A 19,350-nucleotide genomic window follows, 5' to 3' on the forward strand; every position below is an offset into this window, starting at 1 on the left:
CCCTTCTCTACATTTTAGGATAAAGGAAAAGAGCAGGGTTTTTGACACCTGTGTCGTGAGCCGAGATGGTGTAAAAGGTCGTTCATTAGAAAAACTGTTCTTTCTATTCTGTCTTAGTTCAGTATGTTGAAAGTAGTGAGGTCTTTCCATAATCATTGGGGCCTCAGGTGTTTGATGTTTAGATCTAGCAGATTGACATTCAACCAAAGGGTGGTTGCTGTCTGCCGTTTGAACCTGTGATGCCATAGTCGTATTATGGTCAGTAGGGCTGGAGAGCCTTTCAAGCAGGTAAGCGTTTACTGCTTGTTTCAATTTATCTATGCACACTTGGTTCTGTTCTTTTGAGGGTAAGGAAGACAAATGTTGTATAGGTTTGAAGGAAACAGTTTTTTCACGCGTTGCAGTGTTTGTGGGTACATGTAGGTCAGAGTCTGAGTGAGGGACTCTACAAGTGTGTCCAACGGTAAATATGCTAGAGTTGAATTGTGCATTGCTGTACAATGTTTTAGGGGAATCAACTTTGTAAGATCAATAGGAGGCAGTGTATCTTTTGTGGATAAGTTTGCATCAGCATGCATTCTGGTGTGAACTGAAACCTGAGCACTTTCTTTCTGAGCCATGGGGATAGAGCCTCCAATTGCTTTAAAAAAGCATTAAGGGTGTTTTTGACCCCTCTACACGCTGGCTGATTCTTGTTTTTTTCATAATTGACAATCGTCTTTGGGGCTTTTGTCTAAAGGGTCTTTTGCCCCTAGTTCCTAGAACATGCTCCGTGGTGGGAGCAGGGGCATCAGTCTCACCTTCCTTGAGGGGTAACCAACGACCCATCAGTGTTCAAATCCTCCTCAATTGCTCGAATGACTTTAGGGAACTGAGGTAGTTGCTTAGTTACTCCCAGAAATATCAGGATGTGAAACATCAGTATCTTGGTGTTGCGCCAAGAGTAATGAGTATGTTTGTATAGACAAATTGCCACAAAAGTGGCAACCTGCTCCACTTAGCTACCCTCAACTCTCGCTCTGCCGTCAAACACTCCTCTGACATCTGCCACCTCTTTGAAGACCTCGACCTAATTGTCCTCGCTCTCACTGCGACATGGTTCACTGCCAGCGATTTCACAAGTTTTGACACTCTCCTCCCTGAGGGTTACAAGAGCCACTCTAAGCGCAGGCCTAATCGGTCTGGAGGCGGAGGTGCCCTGATCTTCCCTGAGTGGGTCCCTGCTACTATCATAACCACTCACGCCTACTCCTCTTTCGAATGCCTCATCTGCTGGCTTGGTGTCTCTACTGTCCTCTCTCTGACTTTGGCAACCATCTACATGCCCCCTGGCCAGGTCTCCCTCTTCCTCTGAGTGGGCTGACCTCACTTAGTCTCTCCTGGCCTCCACCTCCAAACCTCTGCTCCTCAGAGACTTCAATAATCACCTTGACTCTTCTGATGTGGCCTCTGCACTCTTCTGCAACCTCTGTGACTCTTTCCCTCTCGATTCTTCCCTCCTGTCTGATGCACTCAGCCGGACACACCTTGGATGCTCTCATGTCTGCAGACATCCCCATCTCCAACACTCCCACTACTCCTCTCTCCTGCACCTCCTGGGTCTCCCAGATAAGCCCATGGCTGCACTGTCGTTCTCCTTCTCTGCCATTCGACCTATGAAGCGAGTGTCAGTTGCTGCTTTTGCCGCCACCTTCCCTCCTCCTACGTCTCCTGGCACTGACTTTGCTTCTGACACAACCCCTACTAACCTTCAACTGACCATCTCCTCTCTGGACATCCTTGCCCTGTCATGAGGATCCGCATGAAACCTGCCTCCTATTGCAGGTTTGACTCTGACCTGGCCTCTCTGAAACGCAAGTGCAGAGCAACTGAGCGGAAGTGGCAGGCTCATAGAACATCCTCTGACAAACTGGCCTGCGGCCTCCTCCAAAGGTACTACAGACTTTCCATCTGCTCGAAGAAGAGGGCCTTTATCCAAGCCTGCATCTCGGAGGCCAAAGACATTTTGGAAGTGATAATGTTAGAACTGTTTTCAAGGCAATGAATTTTTTTCTGTCTTCGTTGACACATGTTTTGTTAATGATTTATGTGAGTTCATTGTCACCGCTTTTAAGCGTCTGGAAAGGATGTTTTAATTATGCCTCTACAGTGTAGATGGTTATTAATGTGCACAATTTTATATTTGTAGAAACAATGTTTTTAATGTGGTTTTAACTTAGTAATTTGTATTAAAATGTATTTTTCTGTAAATGGTGAAAGCCGAAATAAAGTATTCTTCTTCTGGGGCAGCTAACACAGCTAAACCTTTCAAAATTTGCAAGGAACTTGCCAATCCTAATGCAGTCTCCATTTCACCTCTGCCTTACCTGGCCCTCTGCACTTCTCTGGCCTTTCACTTCATTTCTAAAACTTGGGACTTCCTGTCCTCTCTCTCCTCTTCACCACACCATTCTCCCTTGCACTCCCCTGCTCTCCATTCCCTCCTACTCACTTCTTTCTTTCCCATATCACCTGATAAGGTCTCTAGACAAGTCTGCTCTATGAAAGTCTCATCCAAACAGGTGCTCCCCTGCTCTTCCAGAACCATCAAGGACAACATTGTCTCCTTTGCTCCAGCCTTGACTGATTTCTGCAATCACTCATTTTCCACTGGATCCTTCCCGTCACTCCTCAAGCACTCCTTTGTGCGCACACTCCTCAAGCCTTCTGCCTACCCTTCCTGTTCGGTTAACTACTGCCATTTCGAATGGATTGTGTCCTCCCACGTATTCCTCGTCTTAGATGTATCCTTACCTTTAGGTTTCGCCTCAGAAATGTTTTCTCCCTCTCCAGCAGAGGGCGCTCCACTTGAGGCCGTGGCGTCGATGTCCCTCGGTGGCACCCGTCGAGCACCGACGTCATCCACTGTATAAGATCCTCGAGCGCGCCCGTTGGCTTCAGCTCAGTTTTTCCGTTAGCTTCGCTTCGGATCGAGTTAAAGGGCGCTTCAGTATTTTGTGCGTAAAAAGCTATGTCGTCTTCGAACCTTTCCACACCGAAGACAGGTTTTAAAAAATGCCTAAAATGTGGAAAGATGATGTCCTTGACAGATCCACATAAAAATTGTCTTTGGTGCCTCGGTCCCGACCACCGTACGGAAGACTATGGTTCTTGCCAGTCGATGACCCACAAAGCCTTAAAAGAGCGTAGAGGTAAACTGGCGATGGGGGAGGGTTTATCCAAGTCCAATTTAAAAAAGAGAGACTCGGGCGAGTCTTTGAAAAAATACCATAAAAAACATAATTCGAGGAGTAGATCGAGAAAGTCTTCTTCCTCCTCAAAAAAGGCTAAGAAGAGAAGACATCGATCTCCATCATCTTCGACATCTTCGGAAGAGGTCATAGCATGTCCATCGAAGCATGACTCTCTGAGTAAATGGGAAGCTTATCGAGTTTCCATGCTAAAACTAAAAAATTTTGAGAACGTGGCCCACACCCCCTCAAAAAAAAGCTAATGAAGACCATGCTCCTGTTCACAAGAAAAGTGACAGAGGAAGGTCCATAACAAGAAAAGCTGATAAAAAGATGTCGAGAGCGTCATCGAGAGACTCTTCTCGATCACCTCGTAAGACAGATTCTTCGTGCATAAATCGAAGGTAGAGGGAAACAAAATGGTGTCGAAAGATCATACGCCATCGAAGTCGACATCAACGTCATCAAAGGCATCGGAGGTCCTCGAGTCGACAACTCCCTCGAAGGAAGCTACGTCGAGTTCACGCTCGAAAACCTCGAAGGCTCCTTCGGTCTCCACGGCGACCTCGCCGATTACATCGAGGTCATCGAAAAATTCCTTCGACGGTGTCGAAGGAGGTAATTAAAACTTCGGCGCCATCAACACTTTCGTCGACGCCCAAGCCTTTAATAAGGGAAAAACCTTTAATGCCTGAAAAGGTTTTTCAACCTGAGAGTCGACATGATTTTTTCAGGACCATGTCATCCATCTATGAGGGAGATTCATCGGAAGAGGAGGAATTCACCTCTGCTGGTGTTAAATTTGGCACTAGATCTGTCCCAGAGGAGTTCATTAACCCTCAATCAAGTATTCAAGATCTGCAAGAATGTTTGCAAACAGCAAGTGGCCTGGATACTTCTCCAGAGTATGAGTTTGACAAACCAGACCCATCAGAACAGGTTGATATGGGTTATAGAAAACTCATGAGCAGAGTTACATAATTTATGGGCTGGGGTAGGAGTCTACTAGTCTTGTCAGGATGATGACATGACAGATATATTATCTGGAACACCTCAACAAGACCCCATTCTACCCTTTCATATTGCCTTACAGAGAAGGGTTAGTTCTGCATGGGAACGTCCTGAAGCCTTAGGGGCAGTAAATAGAAAGTTTTTGGTAAAATATTGACCTTGCTCATCTGACCCGGAATACCTCAGCAAACACCCAACTCGGGAAAGTTTGGTAGTACAGGCAGCCACTTCCACAAAGAATGCAGCATACCCTACAATCCCTCCAGATAGGGATGATTAAAAGGTGGATGCATGGTCTAGGAAAATCTTTACATCTGGCAGTATGGCTTTGAAGTCTACTAATGTAACTTGTACCTTGGCAAGGTTCACATATTCCCTGTGGGACTGCATGTCGGCGGCAGCAGTACACATCCCGGAAGGTGAAGAACGTGATGGCTTTCTAGCTATTATAAGGGATGGAAAGGAGGCTTCAGAAGAATGCCTTCAATCAGGGTTGGACACAGCTGACAGTATCAGCAGGTCCATGGCGACTAGCACAGTGCTACGTAGATTTGCGTGGCTAAGAAAGTCTGGGTTTGCTCCTGGTGTGCAATCCAGGCTTCTTAATATGCCCTTTGATGGCTCAAGATTGTTCGGTAGCAATCCAGATGAAAGTTTGGAGAAGCTACAGACCTCCAAAGCGGCAGCAAAATCTCTCAGGGACGCTATAAAACAACCTCAGCAACGCCCCTACACAGGCTCATCTTCCTGGAGGGGTCGTCCTTTTTGCTATTATTCCTCAATTGGAAGAGGAAGAGGGCAGGCCAATCAGAGAGGTAAAAAAAAATGTCCTCGGGGGCGAGGAAAAGGTGCTAGATCAACCCCAGCAACGGCATCTGTACCATCAGCCGCTGCTGCAGCTGCCACAAAACCACTCTGAGGTTTTGACCCACAAGACCCCGGTTGGAGGCAGGATCTCACAGCATCTAGAAGAATGGCGGGGCATTACTTCAGATGCTTGGGCACTGGAAACAGTATCCCAGGGTTACTGCCTTCCTTTTCTAAAGAAACCTCAGAATCGCCCCCCGGAATTCAACTCTGCCAAACATCCGGATCCGCTCCTGTTGCAGGAAGTTTTAACCCTGCTACAGAAAGGTGCAATAGAACATGTACCTGTAGCTGAGAGGAACAAGGGTTAGTATTCCCCATACTTCCTTATTCCAAAGAAAGACATAGGACTGAGACCCATCTTGGACTTGAGAAACTTGAACAAGTTCCTGTGGAAGGACAAATTCAAGATGGTCACACTTTCTCAGATCTTTCAAGCTCTCCAACTCCAGGATTGGTTGGTATCATTGGACCTTCAGGATGCTTACTTTCATGTGCCAATCCACCTCAAGCACAGAAAGTACCTGAGGTTTGTGATTGGCAATTCTCACTATCAGTTTTGAGTTCTGCCATTCGGGTTGACCTCCGCCCCAAGAGTTTTCACCAAGTTGATGGCGGTGGTGACAGCGAGTCTCAAGAGAGGGGGGGATTCATGTCTACCCCTATCTGGACGATTGGATGATCAGAGCACGTTCTCCAGAACAAGCTCTGGATCATCTGTCCAAGACTTGTCACTTCCTTCACAAACTAGGTTTTTTTCTGGATTTAAAAAAGTCAAACATGATGCCATCACAGAAACTCCAGTTTATAGGAGCAATCCTGGATACCTGTTCGGGCAAAGCCTCGCCTCCCGAAGAGAGAGCTCACCACATTCTGCAGATGGTAACATTATTCCAGAATTTTCAGTATCTTCCGGCCTTCGATTTTCTCAGGTTGCTCGGTCTGATGGCATCCTGCATTTTTCTGGTGCCAGAAGCCAGATTGAGAATGAGATCTCTTCAATGGGCTCTCAGAACTCAATGGTCCCAATTCTCAGGGGAAATGTCAGATCTACTGCAGGTCCCAGCCCAAGTAGCATATGATCTACAATGGTGGGCTTGCAGACATCATGTCCTCAGAGGAGAATCTTTTTGGCAGCCATGGCTGGAGATAACAGTAGTGACCGACACCTCACTTACGGGTTGGGGAGCCCATATCAACGATCTGACAATCGGCGGACGTTGGTCTCCATCGGAGTCCAAACTACACATCAATCTTTTGGAGTTGAGGGCAATCGGACTAGCGCTGAAAGCCTTCCTGCCCTCTGTACGGGGAAAGAATGTTCTGATAATGACGGACAATACAGTGGACATGTATTACCTCAACAAAAGAGGAGTGGGGGTCACTGCCGCTGTGCAGAGAGGCGATGCAACTCTGGTACTGGGCAATACAAGAAGGGATCTCTCTATCGGCAATTCATCTAGCAGGAGAGCAAAACACAACAGCGGACGCTCTGAGCAGGCAGAGAACAGTCTCTCAAAAGTGGGAGATAGCTCAGGAAGTCATTCAAGAGATCTTCACCCTTTGGGGAACCCCTCAAGTAGATCTGTTCGCGACCAGGACCAACGGGAAGTGCGAACTATACTGCTCAAGGGAATTTCCCCCGAGAGGAGCTCTAGGAGACGCGTTCGTAGTAGAAGGGAGTTTCCACTTCTGTATGCGTTTCCTCCAGTCCCTATGATCCCTCAAGTGATCAGGAGGTTGAGAAAGTTCTGGAAAACCATGATCCTAATTGCCCCGGATTGGGCCAGGAGAACGTGGTACCCGGACCTTCTGGACATGTCCATCTGCCCTCTAATACGTCTTCCAAGAAGAGAGGATCTTCTCTCGCGACAGGAAGGTCATGTTCTCCATCCGGAGGTCAACACACTCAACCTTCACGCATGGCTTCTGAAAAGCTGAGATACAAGGATTGGGATCTTCCGGATGACGTGATGGAGATTTTGCTTTCGGCCAGAAGGCCAGCAACCAAATCTCTGTATCGGTGCCGTTGGAACAAGTTCAGTAACTGGTGCAGAGAAAACAATGTGGATCAATTTCAATGTAACATCCCCAGAATATTATCTTTTCGAGGGGATTGGGTCCATCGACGTATTCCATATCTATGACGGGTAATGTCCACAGGTGTGCTTCTTCGGAAAATCTTCGGCTCCTGCGTCGATCGCACGACGCCCGTAGCCTCAGTTCCGTTTTTTCCGCAAACGTGTTCACTTCGTGAATCTCGGTACGCCTCGACTCTTTGGAGTTTGCTGTATTCTTCTCGGTTCGTTGAACCTGTTCGGTTTTTGTGAAGACCTGTTCGTGGCGATGTCTACTTCGTCTTCAACCCCGCGTCCTGGCTTCAAGAAATGCAGGGACTGTGGGTCCAAGATGTCGGTCACAGACTCGCACGACGCCTGCCTCTGGTGCCTCTGGGAAGCCCACGATACGGACAACTGTGTCGACTGCCAGTCGCTCACGGCCAAGGCCTTGCGGGAACGCAAGAAGAAGCTGTCGGTAGGTCGGGTGTCTAAGCCCCAGAAGTCGAGGTCTACGGGGCTTTTGACGGATGACTCGAGAGGCGACTCTCCGCGTCATCGTCCGAAGTCCAGTGGGTCTCCTTCCAGGATTCGGTCTCGCCACTCCTCCGCCTCTTCAAGGCATTCCAGGAAGCGCCGACATCGGTTGCCTTCCCCGTCCTCTTCAGAGGACTCCGCCCGTCGGTGGGTCGCTTATCCCACCATGCAAGCGACACCGGAGGAATGGGCTTCCTTCGGGAAGCAGATGATAGGGATTCTTGAATCGCAGGGCACCGGTCCGTCCGCGCCTCCGAGTGGGGTCGCTCCGCACCGGTCGAGAGACACCGCTCGTATGCCTTCGGGCTCGGGTAGTCGGCACGGCTCGCGGGAAAGGTCCCGCTCGGACAAGGGTAGCCGTTCTCGCCATGCCCGTTCCAGGTCCCGGTTGAGACCGCGTGATCCTGTGCCGTCTTCGAAGAAGACGTCGACGCCTGTGGCGCCGTGGTCGTCGACGATTTCTCTCGAGGCTCCACCTCCGAGGGGGTCGTCGGCGCTGTCGGCGCCTAGGTCGTTGAGAGACATGCTCGGATCTCCGGCTTCGAGGCCTGTGTCTACGGGGTCAATGCTGGCGGCGCTGCATCGGACGTCAATGCCAATTTGCTCGACGTCAACGCCATTTCTGTCGACGCCGGCGCCGACTCGTTCAGCGCCCTCGACTCCTTTAGAGGCGGTGGTGTCGGAGGGGCCCTGTGGCACGGGGTTGGCCCCTAGAAAGGCTCTGGCTAAGGTCAGGCATAGCTTTGGTCCCCAGGTGTCTTCCTCCCACCACCTGGAGTACATTTCAGAGGGTGATGAAGGCTTGGTTCCGGTTATGGTACCAGATGAGCTTCTCTCGGGCCATAGCCAGTTTGATGACCTGAGGCAGTCACTGCATGATGCCAGTGGACTGGACACCTCTCCGGAGGTGGAGTTTTGTAGGCCAGAGCCTGGCACTCATGCCGATTCTTCATACCGGCGCCTTACGTCTCGGGTCACCGAGTACTTCGGATGGTCGGCTCCCCCAGAGGAGTTCGTTCAGGATGATCTCACCGACATCCTTGATCTTTGTCCCCACACTGACCTGGTACTGCCGTTTCATATGGCTCTGCAGAGAAGGGTGGCAGTGGCTTGAACTGCTCTGGAGAGTCTCCCGGCAGTGGGCAAGTCTTTGTCGCGAAAATACGTCCAGCCAGTAGCGACACTTGCTACTTGTCCAGGCACCGCACTCTGGAGAGTTTGGTGGTGCAGGCGGCTACGGCCCCGTATCCTACCATCCCTCCGGATAGGGACTGCAAACGTTTTGACGGCTGGGCGAAGAAAGTGTTTTCTTCAGGGGGTATGGCGCTTCAGGCGGCCAACTCCATATGTGCCTTGTCTCGTTTCACACACACTCTGTGGAACTGTTCACTCCTGATGTGCAGTCCCGGCTCCTCAACATACCCTTTGACGGTGAACATCGTTTTGGCAGCAAGGCTGACGAAAGCCTTGAGAGGTTGCAGACCTCCAAAGCTACAGCGAAGTCGTTGGTCGCTGCAGTTCGACAACCTCCGCCTTTTCGTCCTAGGGGACAACAATGGAGGGGAGGTTCCTTTCGCTATTACTCATCCTTCTGTAAAGCGAGAGGAGCTAGCAGTCAAAGAGGCCACCGTAAGAGTGCCAGAGGCACTCGAGGGTACTCGAGGTGCCAAGGCCGTTCGGGCAGTTGCCTCTTTGCCCTCAGGCAACGCCGCAGCCGCTACCACTCAGTCATGTGGCCAGGTCCCATGGTTCGCCGGTTGGGAGAAGGCTGGCGCAGCATCTTGTAGAGTGGCATGCCATTACTTCAGATGTGTGGGTTCTGGAGATCATGACCCACGGCTACTGTCTTCCCTTTCGGCAGAGGCCTCACGACAATCCACCTGGGAACCTCTCTTTGAAGAGTCCGGATCCGCTCCTTGCGCAGGAAATTCAAGCCCTGCTGGAGAAAGGCGCCATAGAACTGGTGCCTGTAGCGGAGAGGAACAAGGGATGGTATTCCCCTTATTTTTTGATTTAGAAGAAAGACGGAGCATTGAGACCCATCATGGACTTGCGCGGTTTGAACAAACTCCTCAGGAAGGACAAATTCAAGATGGTTACTCTCTCTCAAGTCCTCCAGGCCCTTCAACTTCAGGATTTGTTGGTGTCTCTCGACCTCAAGGACGCTTACTTCCATGTGCCGATCCATCCCAAGCACAAGAAGTACCTGAGGTTCGCGGTTGGCGACTCGCACTTTCAGTTTCGGGTCCTGCCGTTCGGATTGACCTCCGCCCCGAGGGTTTTCACCAAGCTCATAGCGATGGTGGCAGCGCATCTCAGGAAACGGGGGATTCACGTCTACCCCTACCTGGATGATTGGTGGATCAGGGGGAGCTCTCCCGAGCAAGTCCTGGATCTGTCCGTCGGTTCTACGTTATTTCGCCGAATGATTTTACATCGTGGGACTTTTCATCGTCACCCTTTCATCGCCAAAAACTCCTTTTTTTATTTTTTATTTATGACCCCCCCAAACCCTGCCTTACTTAAATAATCATACCCCAAACCGCATCAAACACCCCCCCCCCCCCCAATAAAAAGTTTTTTAGCAAAGTTTTTGTCGATGAAAGGGCTGGCGATGAAAAGTCCCACGATGTAAAATCATTCGACGAAATGCATGTATACCCTGTCCGTCACCTGCCACTCCCTTCACAAGCTGGGCTTCTCCCTCAATTTAAAGAAGTCCCATTTGACACCAGCACAGCGGCTCCAGTACATCGGAGCAGTGCTCGACACATCCCTGGGGCATTGTTTTCCTCCCCAGCTGAGGGCTCTTCACATTCAGCAGATGGTGCACAAGTTTCAACTTGCCCAGAATCTCCCAGCGTCCGAGTTCTTGAGACTGCTCGGCCTCATGGCATCCTGCATTCTTCTGGTGCCAGAGGCTCGTCTGCGGATGAGATCTTTGCAGTGGGCACTCAAGCTCCAGTGGTCTCAGTCCTCCGGCAGGCTGTCAGACCCTGTTCAGGTGCAGCCCTCAGTCGCCCAGGACCTTCTGTGGTGGGCCGTCGAAGGCAATCTGATGAAGGGGGCCCCATTTTGGCTGCCCTGGCCAGAGGTGACGATCGTGACGGACGCATCCCTCACGGGATGGGGCGCTCATGCCAACGAGTTGACAGTCAGCGGTCGTTGTTCTCCGTCGGAGTCCAGACTCCATATCAATCTGTTGTAGCTGAGGGCCGTCAGGCTTGCCCTGAAGGCTTTTCTGCCGACTGTGCGAGGAAAGAGTGTCCTGATTCTAACGGACAACACGGTGGCCATGCACGGTGGCCTCTGTGCAGGGAGGCGATGCAGCTCGATTTCCTGGCCATCCAGCAGCAAGTTTCGATCTCGGCTGTTCATCTGGCCGGAGACGACAACGAGACGGCGGACGTTCTGAGCAGGCAGAGCACGATCTCTCGAGGTGCCAAGTGGGCTCTCGAGTGGGAGCTGGCTCAGGAGATTCTCCTGGAGATCTTCGCCCTTTGGGGGACCCCTCAAGTGGATCTCTTCGCCTCCAGTGTCAACCGGAAGTGCGAAAGGTTCTGCTCGCGGGAATTTCCTCCAAAAGGAGCCTTAGGAGACGCGTTTGTGGTGGAGTGGTCATTCCCACTGCTTTACGTGTTTCCTCCAGTCCCCGTCATCCCGCAAGTACTGCGGAGGTTACAGAGGTTCGGTTCCCGGATGATCCTCATTGCTCCGGCGTGGGCCCTGAGGACGTGGTACCCGGACCTTCTCGACTTGTCCATCTGTCCTCCACGTCGTCTTCCCTACCGAGACGATCTGCTCTCACAGGAGGGGGGGTCAGGTTCTCCATCCAGAGGTCAGATCCCTCAACCTTCACGCTTGGCTTCTGAAAGGTTGAGGTATAAGGATTGGGACCTCCCTGAAGACGTGATGGAGGTGTTGCTCTTGGCCAGGCGGCCGGCAACAAAGTCTATGTGCCGTTGGAGAAAGTTCTGCGACTGGTGCAGAGTTAAGAATGTGGATCCTTTTGAGTGTAACATTCCCATGGTTCTGTCTTTTTTGCTTTCCTTGGCCCACAGGGGCTTGCAAGTGGGGACCATTAAAGGTTACCTGGCGGCGCTGTCCATATTTAAGCGCTCGTCTGAAGACTGTTCCTATTTTAAGATTCCTTTAATTTCTCAGTTTTTGAAAGGGCTCACTAATGTGTTTCCTCCGTCACCTTTTCTGGTGCCCGGTTGGGATTTGAACCTTGTTCTTAAGTTTCTTATGGGTGCTCTGTTTGAGCCTTTGCATTCTTGCCCTTTGAGACTGTTAACTCTGAAAACTGTGTTTTTGGTTGCGGTTACTTCCGCTCGCAGAGTGAGTGAGTTACAGGCACTTTCAGTTAAGCCACCCTTCACTGTGTTTCATAAGGACAGGGTTGTCCTTAGAGTTCGTCCTTCCTTTCTTCCGAAGGTGGTTTCGGAATTTCATTTGAGCCAGAAGGTTGTTCTTCCGGCGTTCTATCCTCCTCCACATCCTGGTAAGGAAGAGGAGAGGCTCCATAGGCTTGATCCTAGGAGAGCGTTGAGCTTTTATATTTCGCGGATGTCCCGGGTCAGAGTGGACGATCAACTTTTCATTGGTTATGCTGGAAAGCATTAGGGACAAGCTGTGACGAAACAGACTTTGTCTCGGATTATTTTAGCTATCTCCGAGTGTTACCGCTTGGCGGGTAAGGACGCTCCGGCTGGCTTGTGGGCCCATTCTACCAGGGGAGTGGCTGCGTCTACTGCCCTGCAGAGGGGTGTTCCTATTCGTCACATCTGTGATGCAGCCACCTGGGCTTCAGTACATACTTTTGTACGTCACTACTCCCTCGATTCCATCAGAGGGCAGGATCTGGCATTTGGCAAGGCAGTCCTTTATTCAGCAATTTGATATGGCATGCTAAATTTGTGTTCTAAATTCTTTTCCCACCTCCTTGCTTGGTACTGCTTTGGGAGTCTGTCATAGCTATGGAATACGTCGGAGGACCCAATCCCCTCGAAGAACAAGTTACTTTCTTACCTGGTAACGTTCTTTCGATGGGATGGTCCGACGACATATTCCATATCGCTCCCTCCCTACCTTCCCCGCTGCAGAATTTCTTTTGCGATTGCAGCTTGCGTTCCGCAAGGCCTTGTGTGTCTGACTGGCAGAAAACTGGTGGCACATGCTCTGGGGGAAAAAACTACAACTGAGGCTACGGGCGTCATGCGTCGTACTTATCACATCGGGTGACGTCGGCCGTCGGAGGAGGTCCTCGGGGACGGTGCATCGACGTCATCGATGCAGGATGCAGACGCCGAAGATTTTCCGAAGCAGCACAGCTGTGGACATTACCTGTCATAGATATGGAATACGTCGTCGGACCATCCCGTCGAAAGAACGTTACCAGGTAAGAAAATAACTTGTTCTTCTATTACATTTAGCTAATCTGGGGCTCCAGGTTGGAACGATAAAAGGATACTTAGCAGCGCTATCCATCTTTAAGCGCTCTTCAGAAGAAGAATCTTACTTCAAGATACCCTTAATAATTCAATTCTTACAAGGTTTGAATCATGTGTTTCCACCAATACCTTTCCAGGTTCCAGTGTTGGATCTGAACTTGGTTCTAAAATTTCTTACATGCATTCCATTTGAGCCTTTACATTCTTGTCCGCTAAGCATCACGTTCAAAACCATCTGCATCACCCCCAAGGCTTTCTGGGGCCTGGGACCCTGCTTTATCCAACTCCCTAAATACTTCCCTGCTAGAGCCCTTCGGTCTTCTAGTTCCACCTCTGCAGATCAGACACTTCTGTAAGCAGAGATTGGGGGTAGATCTCTCTCCTCTGCAGGTGCCTACCTATGGAATGGCCTCCATGCCCTTCTCAGACTTGAGCCGGATCTCCTTAAGTTCCGGAAGCTTCTCAAGACCCTCATTTTCTCTTCCTCCTTCCCTCTCCCCCTTCCTTGCTAATATTCCCCCTCTGCCTCTTGACTGTGTCTAGGTACTTCAGATTCATACAGAGGACCAGGCCCTCCCCGACCAGTCTACCCCTTGCACTTCATCTCCAATGACCCTACACCCCTCCCACTCAACCTGCACTTACCTTCTGGGCTCCCCCTCCCTTCACTAGCCTGGCTGGGCCTGCACACCCAGAGCCCTATCAGCCCCATTCCTCGCACTTCGCACATGGACCTTCTGCCCCTGCACTCTCTTCTTCCTGGGCTCTGTCTACCTGACCTCCCCTGCCACCCGCTTAACCCTTCGGCAATCCCCTCAAACTGACCTTGTGACATTCAGATTGTGCAAGTGCAGTTAGCAGAAGTGCAGGTGAGAGGGGACCATTTTTGTTATCCCTGTTCCCCGTCTCCTTTGTCTTGTTGCGCCTTGAAACGCTTGTTTATAGGCGCATTATAAAAACCCAATAAATACATACAAATAAATAAGTAGACAAGCAGTGGATACAAATCATGTATAAGGTGCCCTATGTGCATGCCTGTGTGACCCATGAGGACTCTACAGTACAACTGTATTCCCTGAAGAACCGTGTGGGAGCACCCCATAGAAGATGCCACGACACTTCCAAAATCAGCCCATGAGAGCAGAATCAAGTGCATGCTGAGTGCAATTCAAATGGAAACCTTTTGTAGCAAAGCTCTACTACTACTGAATGGATCCTACATCGTGCAGTTTAACGCTTCAGCTATGGTATGACTGTGGGGTTGCCAGCTTAATCACTGTCTCAAGGGTGGTCAAATGTTGCAACATCTTTCTTCATCCACCAGTGCGGACTGAGCTAGTGCTATTGCATTGGCCTGAAGAGAAGCTATCGCCTCTGACGTTCCAGGATCTATCAATGATACTGGCATACCTCCTGTTTACGAAGATGCACATCACTAGCACCACAGAAACCTTTGTGTAAGCATCCAGCAGAGTACTGCAATTGGCCAAGGATCTACTGGAGAGAACACCAGACCAGGCCAAAGGAGATTCAAGCCCTGTTGGAAAGCTCCACTCCAACAAATGGGAGCTCCATCCTGGAATCCATTGCAAACTGGCTGACAAATAGTGTTTTCCTTCAATCCATTGAAAAGTATTTTGGACTTCTTTGGAAACAGACTTGGGGATCACACCTATCTCCTACTTCCTCACAGATTGTTTCATATTGATCATGATTATTTTTTTATTTTGTCGTGACAAGTGGCAGTGAACTTGTTCAGTGCACCAAAGCTGCATCCTGACTAACCAATGAGAACTGTTTGGAAATGTTCATGTGACTAACATACACCCATCTCTGATTCATCAGAGACTTTGTTGTCTGCTGACCAGTACCAGCTGCAGCCACTCATCTGAAGAAGAAAATGTGTAAGTATTTAGTACCCAGTGAAGATCCAGAGTGAAATATTTTTAGTGAATAAGTATTTTGCATTGTTTTGCATACTCTGTCTCGTCACTCTTATTTTCATGATGCATATGATGCTGCCACGGCTTGTTCTATGGCTCATGGAGGGTTGGGTGGTGACATGTAATTTTGTGTCTAACCATGCCAGGCACGATTAAATCGACTTACTTGAGACATAAACCCAGCCTCGATGCAAATACAAATGCAGTGCAGGTTACTATTTAATCAAATGCGAGCCGCAAGATATGCCTTGGCACAGGTGCTTGTGTGAGAAACTGGGACGAGCACCATCGACCTTGAGGCTGGAACGCTACAGTCCTTTTCTAGAAGCAAAGCTGTTCACTGCTCTCCAGGCTTTTCTGGGCAGAGTCCAAAGTGTTCCCATAAATAATAAACAAGCTATAGCAAAATGATGGAACTACAAACCGCAGAAAGACTGCAGACCTCCCTCAACAGATTTTAGCTGCTGAAGGGTAGTGATATGCTACGCAGACTTTGGATAGTTTACTCAAGGTAGATGCTGTTTGCTGATACCACGGCTATGGAGCAAGGCTCCCACTTACCATTTGTTTAGACAGCTTTTGGCTGTTGTAGGCATTAACATGGGGAGCCTAAATAATATAAATAAAATGGGCTTTAAGCATTTGTCGCAGTTGTTCAACGTCAGAGCTGGCAGGAAGACAGATTGGGGGGAGAGGGGAGACAAATGGCTGGAGGAAGGAGAAGCAGAGGCCTTCCAGAAGAGAGGAGTCCAGTAACTCCTTTTTTATTTGCTGGATTTTAAGACACTAAGCTGGATTTTTGGCTGTTGTGAGGTATTTTGAGTCCCCAAAGAACCCTGCCTATTGACATTTGAGCAGAACTTTGAGTTTGATGGAGCTGAATGGGGAATAATGTTGCTATTCTCCTCCAAGGCAGATCAACTCACCACCTATGAACAGATCTGGATTGGCTACATGCTGGCATCATTAATACCAATTGACATTCATTTCCTTTTTTGAAGTATTTATTCCTATTTTTATGCTTTTCTATGAAAAGATCATGGTGCTTTTATAGTTGTCTTGTTTTAATATTTCTGCCATTTTTCCTTGAATTGTGGATCATCCCAGGCATGCAGTCATATGCAGCTCTCTTCTCCCTGCCTTCTACAATGTGTATGAGAGGCCTTTTATCCTTCATTGATATCACATTGAGGAATGTATTGATTGAGGCAGATGCTTCTATGAGGTTGCCTAGCATGATTTGGTGAGGCAGGTGCTTCTATGAAGATTGCCTATCATGATTTGTGAAGTTGCCTATCACGACTACGAGAGGCAGTGTTATGCAGAAACCTGTGCAGTTCCCTTAGGGACCACTGCAAAAGATTTAAGACTACAGGTGTTTGGCAGTAAACCCACTTGGTAGCAGTCTGTACCACACAGATTCACTTGGTAGCTGTGGCTGAGCAGTCAGACGTCCCTCAAGAAGAGTTAGGCAGTATACAGAGCATACAAAATAGGTACGGAAATACAGTAGCACAAGCAAACACTGACCAGAGCTTGGGTGTAAAAGTATATAATCATTTAACACACACTTAAAAACACACTAGCACTAAATTGGTAAGATAAATTCAAAACACAATCACTGTTATCATATGTACATCCCTGATTACTTGTTGGACAAGTCTTAGTTAACACCACTTATTTCCAGACAGAGGTGAGCACTTAACGTTCGATGGCACTCCAACAAGTTAAATAAAAAGGGAGGGAAAAGCAGAATTATGGAAGCACCCACACGGAACACTTTTTAAAGAACCACAGCAAGTTCGGAAGGCACAGTCTACTGGTGAGCAAGGAAGTTTAGGTGCCAGGCCCTCTTTCAAGGGAGCCAGGCGGAAGATGCCCAAGATCAGACAGTTACACAGAGTCTTCGAAGTTTGTGGAGTTAGTTCGAAAAAGGTTTAGTTCAGTCAGAAAAGTTAGCTAAGGTGTCCCAGGCTAACACAGGTTCGGGAGACGAAGATTTAATACACCCCGTTCAATCGGTTGCAAGGGAAGCCAGGCGGAACACGGTACCTTAAATGGAGAGGATCCTCCAGCGGGGGCAGTTGTTCCTGGCAGCGGGTGCAAGTCGCAGCGTCGTCCAGAGGAAGAGAAGATCTCGTCGTGGAGGAAAGATGAAGGTCATTGCACTGCCAGGGAAGAAACAAGCCGCGGAGTTCTCCGGTACAAAGGTACTACCCTTTCGGTTCGCGGTAGTGGTGAAAACGTGGTATCCCGGTTGCCGGGGTGCCTGGCACAGGCAAGGCGGCCACGAGATGCTCCAGGAGGGCGAAAAGAAGGTAGACTGGTTATCCCCACCAGTCGAAGGAAGAAGTCTCTCCGGGCTGGAGATCTCCTCCGTCGTCGGGAAAAGTGGCGAGACGGTTCAGCAGGGCTCCACCGGTGGTGTCGTCGTTGCAGGTCGGCTCAGCTTCTCCCTCCTCAGATTCTTTAGGTCCAGTGGCGACGTCTGAAGTTCCAGTCCCCAAAGACCTTCTTTTATGCAGCACACCCCCATTCACTCAGCCTAGCTGTCAATCAAACATGCTAAGTGGTGAGCCGGCCGGCTCACCACTTGGGCCAATCACACAAGAGTGCGACTTGAGTTACCAAGGTAACTCAGTCCAGGGTGCCTAAACCCCCTCCCACACCCCCTGTGGTACCCAGACAGAGTGGCACCACTTTTGGAGGCTTCTGTGGAGAAGCCCGCCAAAAAGTGGAACAAAGGGCTCGACTTGGGTTGGAGTCACAGAAGAGAACACAAACGCCATTTTAGAAACGAGTTCTGGCAAAAAATACCAACCGGCGAATTAATATTAAATAAATAAACCGGCGGTATGTTCGAGGCTATAAGAATTAAATAATTAAAGTTGGTAGCCTCGAACAATGGGAAAATCCCATAGAGATATATTCGCGGTCAAATATAAAAAGTAGTATCCACTGCCACCAGCCAAAACTCGATCAGGGGGGACGGAGACGTGCCCCCTCGAACAACAGACCCCGGGGCAATTGAATTGCCCCGACCAGTATGTCCACAATATGATGGTTTGTACTGGTTTCTGTTCATAATTTGGGACTAGCAAAGCCAGTGGTGACTTTACATGCCCTGGGAGACAGTAGTCCGTCCCAGGGTATGGAGTCTATGTTGGGGGGTCGCTACGACACCCCTGGGTTACGGCACAGAGGGTGATGTGTAACCCACATCAAAAAAACACATGAGACCCTATGGAGTAAAAGACCCCACAGCCCATAAAACACATGGAAAGATAAAGGAACACCTCAAATCATGTCTAAGAGTGGGAGCAAAAGAATCTCACTCTTAGCAGGAGAGAAAAAAATAAACCCCAAAAATCCAGCAAAGCTGCTGGGGGACTCACTAGGTTTGGGAAATTAGCCTTAACAGAGAATTCTCCCTAACAGGCAGTTCGTTGGTTTTTAAGCTGATTGATTTATTGGAGAAGGTTGATCAGTCTTAGTCTTGATTTGATGTAGAGGCAATGACAATGATTTCAGCTATTTCATTACTGACTTTCTGCATTTTAAGTGTGTTGTGCATAGTGACAACAATATTAGCAATGTTTCTGTATTACTTATTTCTCTTAATTAAAAGCTTTATTTTTTTCATGTGTAAGAAGCATTCATTGAGTGTACATGAATTTAAAGAATGGGGCATCTATCTAAATGCATTATGTATTGATGTGTTCTATATGGTAGTATATGTCTATTAATACACAGCAAGGGTTACTGGAAGGTTTGAGCAGTGGACTATCAATCAAAAGGAATGTGATATTAATACACCCTTCCTGTGCTGATGAATGAGTAGCAGCCACTCACTGCAGGGGGTTGATCGCCTGCTCTCATTACTGATGCACAATAAAAGGTATATGTTCTTCCCTATCTCTATTCGTACCAATTCCCCTGCTGGGGATCCTCTTGGATACTCCTGTGTGGTGTGGGGGCTTTGGAGATAGGGGTAATAAGAATCGCATCACTTTGGTGACCACGAAGGGACATTGCTCACCCTCTCCTACACCCTAATAATATTCTCCCCACTTAGCTACTGAAGGAGGGCCACAAGGGTTGCTACAGGCCTCGCGTTACAAAGAATAATTTACACTCTAGTTAAGGGCAGTGTGTAGATCAAAGCTTAAAGCACACTCTAGTGAAGAGCAGGGTGTAGGAAAAATAGCTTAAAACACACTCTAGTGAAGAGCAGGGTCTCTTTTCAAGGAAG

At 48.9% G+C, this 19,350-nt stretch overlaps 1 protein-coding gene across 2 annotated transcripts in view; it reads left to right on the top strand.

Annotated features, from left to right (window-relative positions):
* Positions 1 to 19,350, top strand: part of LOC138468319 (exportin-5-like) — a 2,047,117-nt gene that overhangs the window by 1,568,336 nt on the left and 459,431 nt on the right. The gene's annotated exons all lie outside the window — the stretch shown is intronic.

The sequence above is a fragment of the Ambystoma mexicanum genome, chromosome 4q (genome assembly GCF_040938575.1).
Source record: "Ambystoma mexicanum isolate Mex_15411 chromosome 4q, UKY_AmexF1_1, whole genome shotgun sequence".
Classification (NCBI taxonomy): Eukaryota; Metazoa; Chordata; class Amphibia; order Caudata; family Ambystomatidae; genus Ambystoma; species Ambystoma mexicanum.